The sequence below is a fragment of the Palaemon carinicauda genome, chromosome 5 (genome assembly GCF_036898095.1).
Source record: "Palaemon carinicauda isolate YSFRI2023 chromosome 5, ASM3689809v2, whole genome shotgun sequence".
NCBI classification, from domain to species: Eukaryota; Metazoa; Arthropoda; class Malacostraca; order Decapoda; family Palaemonidae; genus Palaemon; species Palaemon carinicauda.
The window spans coordinates 140,081,232-140,088,731 of NC_090729.1; the positions used below are offsets into that span (position 1 = coordinate 140,081,232).

The following is a 7,500-nucleotide window of genomic DNA, read 5'->3' on the forward strand; positions in this document are numbered from 1 at the left end:
TAATAACGTGATCAACCAGGTCTACACAATAGCATTAGCTGGACACCTGTTGAGGTCCTTTTGTTAGGTTTTGCTTATTATAACATTTAATTTTTTCTCTCGTTTTTTATTTTCCTCCTATTGTTTATCTTACTGGACAGATGGTATGCCCGAGAGTACATGCGCGCGTGAGGAGAGAGAGAGAGAGAGAGAGAGAGAGAGAGAGAGAGAGAGTAGTGGGCGTTACTAATCGCAAAGTAATATTTTATGTATATATGCACGAGTTTTTCATATTCATATAAGGTATATATTATACTCCTCCTAATATGTGGATTCTCTCTACCTCGGGGTCAGAGACCCAAGGGGGAATCAACTCAAAGATAATAGCTTCTGCTCGGCCGGGGAATCGAACCGGGCCCAAGAAACTGAGGTTCCATTGACTTAGCAAGTCAACTGAGTTGCTAAGTCAATGGAACCTCAGTTTCTTGTGCCCGCGTTCGATTCCCCGGCTGACCAAAAGCTATTAACTTTGAGTTGATTCCCCCTTGGGTCTCTGACCCCGAGGTAGAGAGAATCCAGATATTAGGAGGAGCATAATATATGGCTTATATGAATATATATATATATATATATTTTATATATATATATATATATATATTTATATATATATATACATACATATATATATATGTATATATATGAATATATATGTATGTATATATATATATATATATATATGTGTGTGTATATATACTTACATATATATATATATATATATGAGTATACTTTTACACACATGATTGAATGTATACATAAATAGCATATATTCATATATTCATATACACAAGATATATTAAACAAATATATTTGTGCATATGTATGAATGAATATACATACGTACAGATATACTGATACATACACACACCAATATTTGTATATATATCTCCCATATATAATAAAGAGGAAGTGTCTGACTTTATATATATGTATATATATATATATATATATATGAGTGTGTATATATATACATACATACATACATATATATATATATATATATATATGTATGATAATTTTGTACATTCATACGTGTATTTCATATATATTCATATAAGCCGTATATCTTACAAATATTAATACCGGGATTCTCTCTACCCCCGGGATCAGAGTCCCAAGGAGGAATCAACTTAATAATGATGATAGCTTCTGGTCGGCCAGGGAATCGTACCTGGGGCCAAGAAACTGAAGTCCCATTGACTTAGCCACTCGGCCACAAAGAGTGGCTTACTCAATGGAACCCCAGTTTTTTTGGGCACAAGTTTGAATCCCTGGCTGACCAGAGGCTATCACCGTTAGGTTGATTCCCTCTTGGGTCTCTGATCCCGAGGTAGAGATAATCTAGAAATTAAGAGGTGTATAATATATGGCTTATATATACAGTATATATATATATATATATATATGTATATATATATATATATACATATATATATATGTATATATATATATATATATATACACACACACATGTATATATATATGTATATATATATATATATATATATATTTCTTTCCTTTCCTGCTGAGTGACATAGCCAGACATATAACTACTCGGCTTCTTCCCGTCCCTCAGGTAGCGGGGAGGAGTAGTCATACCCTTTTGTGAGGGGGAAAATCGGAAGATACGTTCGGAAACCACAACTTTCGTGTTGTTGTTAGGAAAAAGGGGGAGGGGGGTGGGAAGGGTCGACTGTGTATGTGTGTGCGTATGCGTGCGTGTTTATATCTTTCTAAATATTTAGTTGGCATTTTTGACGGATCAGGTACACTAGCATATCTACTTTATAGGCTACTATGTATATATATATATATATATATAAATATATATATATATATATATATATATATGTGTGTGTGTGTGTGTGCGCATGTGTGTATATTAATACCAACAACAACAAATGCAGCAATGTCTAGTTCACTATAGGAAAAAGGTTTCAGACATGTCCTTAGTCATGTCTGAAGTTTGGCCAGTTTTCATCGCTACCCTGGCCAAATGCGGATAGGAGATGGTTGGAGACTTGTGTCTAACTACTCACAACAAAGCAATCTAGGACGGGTGGCCCTGACCCGAACAGATTTGCTGATCATGCTAATACACAACCCCATTCATTACGTTAAGGGATGCTCTCTTAGAAAGGGTATATATATATATATATATATGTATATATATACATATATATACACACACATATATATATATATATATATATGTATATATGTACAGTATACTGTATATATATATAGATAGATATAATTATATCCTTAAGTATGCATACTGTAAATACATTGCATAAATAAGTATTAATAAATGAAAAAAGATGAATATATAATACAGGATTCAATCCTCACATCTCTCTCTCTCTCTCTCTCTCTCTCTCTCTCTCTCATTATATATATATATATACATATATATATATATATATATATGTATATATATGTGCGTATATATAGACAGTATATATATAAATATATATAGTATATATATATATATATATATATACATATATATATATACATATATATATATATATATATAATATATTTATGTGTGTGTTTGTGTGTGTGTATTTAGATAAGGAAAACTTATTATCAAGTGCATTGAAATGATGTATTCTAGAGTAATATGTAGGCCACACATGTATACAAACAGTAAACATAGATGTATCGGTGAAGACAACCGGTGGGCATGCACTATTAAAACCTCCTAGTGCCTCTGTTATCCAATAGTCAGTAACTGGCAGTTTAAGGAGAGTGGTAGTTAGACAAACCCATCATTAAAAGGCCATCGAGTTAATGCACCCCACAATTTTGCTGAAAACTCGCACGTCAATGCCTAAAGACCTTATCATAAGTTGAAGGGGTGCTTTGTGTGTGCGTGTATGTATTTACATATCTGCACACACACTCACACACACACACACACACATATATATATATATATATATACACACACACACACACATATATATATATATATATATACACAAATACAAACACAAGCACACACACACACACACATATATATATATATATATTTATATATATATATAAAAGTATATGTTTGTGTTTATATTGTGAAAGTACATATAACTGCATATATATTAACACACACACACACACACATATATATATATATATATATGTATATAAATATATATCTATCTATCTAAATATCTATCTATCTATCTATCTATATATATATATATATATATATATTATGGAAATGGATAAATGGATAGATAAAAATTTATAGATGTAAAGAAAATATTATACGCAATTATTACATCTTTTAAAACAGTAATAAATAAGTTTTAAAGGACAATCTTAGTGAGGATAATACTTATTCAAAACCAGTGAATGAGAAGGATTGATGAAGGAAGTTGAATAGCATTTTTAAGAGACTAAAACAAATTTATATTTTTAGGCAGAAAAAAAAGGTATCTTCAAAGTATCATTTACTTATATCAGAAGTGAAATGGGATATTTTCTAATTCATTCATTGAAAAATATATTACGTTATATATTATATATGTACTATATATTTTGAATTATTTTATTCAATTCGTGCAGTATAATGTCATGATTAATGTTAAATGGATTAAAAGCACTAGACTTAATTTTCATTTTCTTTTACATGGATCAAGATTAGTTTTGACATCGCACAAATATCTTGAGATTTTGATGACGCATTCTTCTGCAAGAATAAACCTATCGAAAACCTCTAATTAAGCCATATTTAGCATAATATCTCAATCTCTCTTATATAATAAAAAGCAAATGTCTGGCTATATATATATATATATATATGTGTGTGTGTGTGTGTGTATATATATATATATATATATATATTTTTGTCACACTGAACGACAACCACTCGGAAAACAACAATCTCCCACAAATTGCCCAAACTAACGTGTTGTAGCTATGAAAAGGGGGAGGAGATGGGATGGGTTGAAACACAGGTTGTAGTTTGCGTGATCTCATAAGTATCAGAAAATCAGTTTGCTCTGCTTTAGTGTATTTAGAATCCGGACAGCAAAATGCAATAGCATTTATCGAAAAAAAAAAAAATAGCTGAACTTTTTGAGAAAACTTCGTTCTCGACCAGCCTATGACAGGAGTTACTTTGTTACCGTCATAAATAAGGCCATGGGCATCTTCACATACCAGTTGCAAAATCTCAAGAAGATCCAATATTAGACGAAAAATAAACGCTAAAAACCCACGTGAACAACAACTTTGAACCAACTCGACGGATAACTTACAAACAGCTCATCCCACATCTAGTCTCCAGCATTGTTCAAGAACACACCTTTCATTCCAGAGCATCATTGAATTGCTTATACGCGATTATGACTTGAGTTCTCACCACCTTAAAGTTGAGACTGGATGAGAGACAAGAATTCCCCGAGAAGAACGTCTTTGCCCCTGTGGATCTGTGCAGGATGAAATCCATGTCATCTTGAACTGTCCTTTGCTCTCGCATGTTAGAGAAGATTTTGCAGAGATTGGCTTTAATTCCTTCGAAGATTACATGAACCGTAATGATAAACATGAACTATGTAAATATATATTCAGTGTAACTCACTTGTTAATTAATATAACTGTGAATAGCAAGAAACAATGCAAATACCTTTTGATGCTGTAATGTAGTTTTTGTTTCACTTTAGGTAAGGTCTACACTTTGAGTTCATTAAAGTCAATGAACAGTCAAAAGATCATAAAGGACAATAATTAGTTAATTTAAGATATTTACGAATTTACTATTCGATATACTGAATGTGATCAATAAAAAAGGAAATTTATATTTGCAGCTATATAAGAATGTACTGATTATTTTCAATAAATAACTAACTAACTACGCGTGTTTGCATTTCTATCTAAATATTTAGCCGCCATTTTTGGCGGATCACGTACACTAGCAACTAAAATGTTGGTATAATTCCTGTCATTCCTTCATTTTGAATGCAGTAAAGTGGCATTGCAATGGTACACAACCCCCTTCCCCATACAGTTGTTTGTCACCCTACCCTCTTATTTTGGGCCTCCCTAGTGCCATTTTTATTCCCCCTCCTCCCCCTTTCTATTTTTGTTTTCTATCCCTCTCCATCACTGTATTTATGCATGAATGCCCTTTTTGATCTGAGTTCGCACTTGTCAGACCCCTCTCCCTCCCGACACTCCCCACCCCCACCCCATGAACCCTAACTTTCCTCATCCTAGGCCCTGAATGGCAGCCTTATCCTGATGGGATATTTTGACGGTTATCGGAGGGAAGACAAGATGTCAATCGGTGATTGAAAGGGACTAGAGAGAAATGAAAAGAAAGGAGATAGAAAATGATAAAAAATACGATAAAAGAGAGATGTTGATAAACGTATGCATGGCTACTTCGTCTTCACGGAATCGATTATCTTATAAGATAAGGCGAAGATATGAAGGGCAATATATTCTATATAAGGCCAAAACCTAGAAATGTTTGGAATAATGGGCCCATCTTGTGAAAAAATTACCTGAAGCTAATCAAGAGATTATTATTATTATTATTATTATTATTATTATTATTATTATTATTATTATTATTATTATTATTATTATTATTATTATTAATCCTGTTTAGTGTTATTCGTAGCTTTGAGAATGGAATTTCATCTTGCAAAATCCATGTCTTAACAGTGGATGAAATGAATTCTCATCATTTGCAGTTTCTAATTGCCTTACCCCAATTTGGAAAAGACCAAAAAGGAACAGTCTATACGATTTTTACTCTCATTTGCTCTTCACTTAACACATCTGTTTGCGTACTTTAATTTTTACTTTATATTTGCTCCTACACTTCATTTATTTATTCATTTATTTCAGTCACTTTATTTATTTTCTAATCTTTGTCATTCTGAAAGGAAAAGAGAAGAAAAGTATATCGATCGACAGAGGGAAGAAGAGATAACCAAAATTACCTTTGCTCTCTCTTTTCTTCATTACTGGATATTTGTATATTCCTTTGGCCATGTAGTCCAAGTTGACCCCTGGATTCCCGTCTTTTGCATCGACCTCTCCAGGAATGTTTGTCCCTCTCTGTCTATCCTGTCGATTAATTGCCCTTGATATGACTCTACGTTTCGGTTTGTGTGCGTTTCTGTCTGTCTTTCTGTCTGTCAGACTCTTGTTTCTTTCCTTCTGGACCCCTCTTTCAGCGTTCATCAGCGCCCCATTTATCACTTTGCTTCTTTTCCACTTTTCTCTCGTCTCCCTCTAAGGCTTTCCCCTCTCCCTTCTGCGCTGTACTTCCTGTTTACTCTCGTCTCCCCTCTTTTCTTCAGCTTTACCAGGGTTCTCTCACGCATCATTTTTTATTGGAGTTATCCCTTTATTTCCTTTCCAACAAGGGGGAGAAAATGGCAGATAATTCCATAGTCACTCTGGGTACAAGTTGTTGGCAGGTTTTAATCGCTGTCTCCCTTTCATGGTCTCTCTCTCTCTCTCTCACTCTCCTCTCTCTCTCTCTCTCTCTCTCTCTCCATAATATACAAACAAAATCCTGCCTCGTGGCCTGGTAACTTTTTACATAAATGTCTATTACTTATACTGAAAATGACCTATGCCCCTCGAATTATTTTATAGGCAAGCTAATCTTGTTTCATTTCAGGTGAATGTACAGTTTTTACTTGGGTATTCAAATAAGTAAATGAAATATCTTCAGATAAATTTTCAATTCATCTTCAGCTATAGATATAATTCCCTTTATAAGAGGCAATAAATGATCGATGCTGCAACTTCCAAAGTCTTGTTGGTGTAATTATCATTAAGTACATCCTGCGTAACTATGACTTTTTATTTTATGACGGGTCTTTTGAAACTCTAACCGGAATATTTCTTGTAGCCGTTTTCATTAGCTCCAAGATCCAATGTACATCTTTGTCTGTCTGTGTGTCTGCGTCGCTAACATTGTTTTTTCTCTTTGTTTTTGTTCCTCAATCATTCTATTGTTTTATTTCTCTCTATTATTCTTGCTTGCTTCTGATACTTTTCATGGAATTTAACCATTATTAAACAACTCGGCTGTGATTTTAAAAATATTTTATTTTTTAATATCGGCTTTATTTTCATTGCATATAGTCACCTGATATTATGATGAGGAATTTCTTATACACTTTTGTATATATATAGATACACACACACACACACATATATATATATATATACACACACACACACACATATATATATATATATATATATAAATATATATCTGTTTGTGTGCGTGAGTGTATGTTTGCATGTATATATCGATAAATAAATAAATAAATGTATATATATATATATATATATATACATATATATATATATATATATAGAGAGAGAGAGAGAGAGAGAGAGAGAGAGAGAGAGAGAGAGAGAGAGAGAGAGAGAGCACCTGCAGCCTACCTCTGATTGCCAGCTGCCTTCCGTGGCCTTGCCTCT

General features: G+C 33.0%; 1 protein-coding gene across 2 annotated transcripts in view; it reads right to left on the reverse strand.

The window, feature by feature from the left end:
* The window catches only part of LOC137641512 (DNA-binding protein D-ETS-3-like), a 375,202-nt gene that overhangs the window by 33,723 nt on the left and 333,979 nt on the right, over positions 1-7,500 (reverse strand). The window lies entirely within an intron of this gene.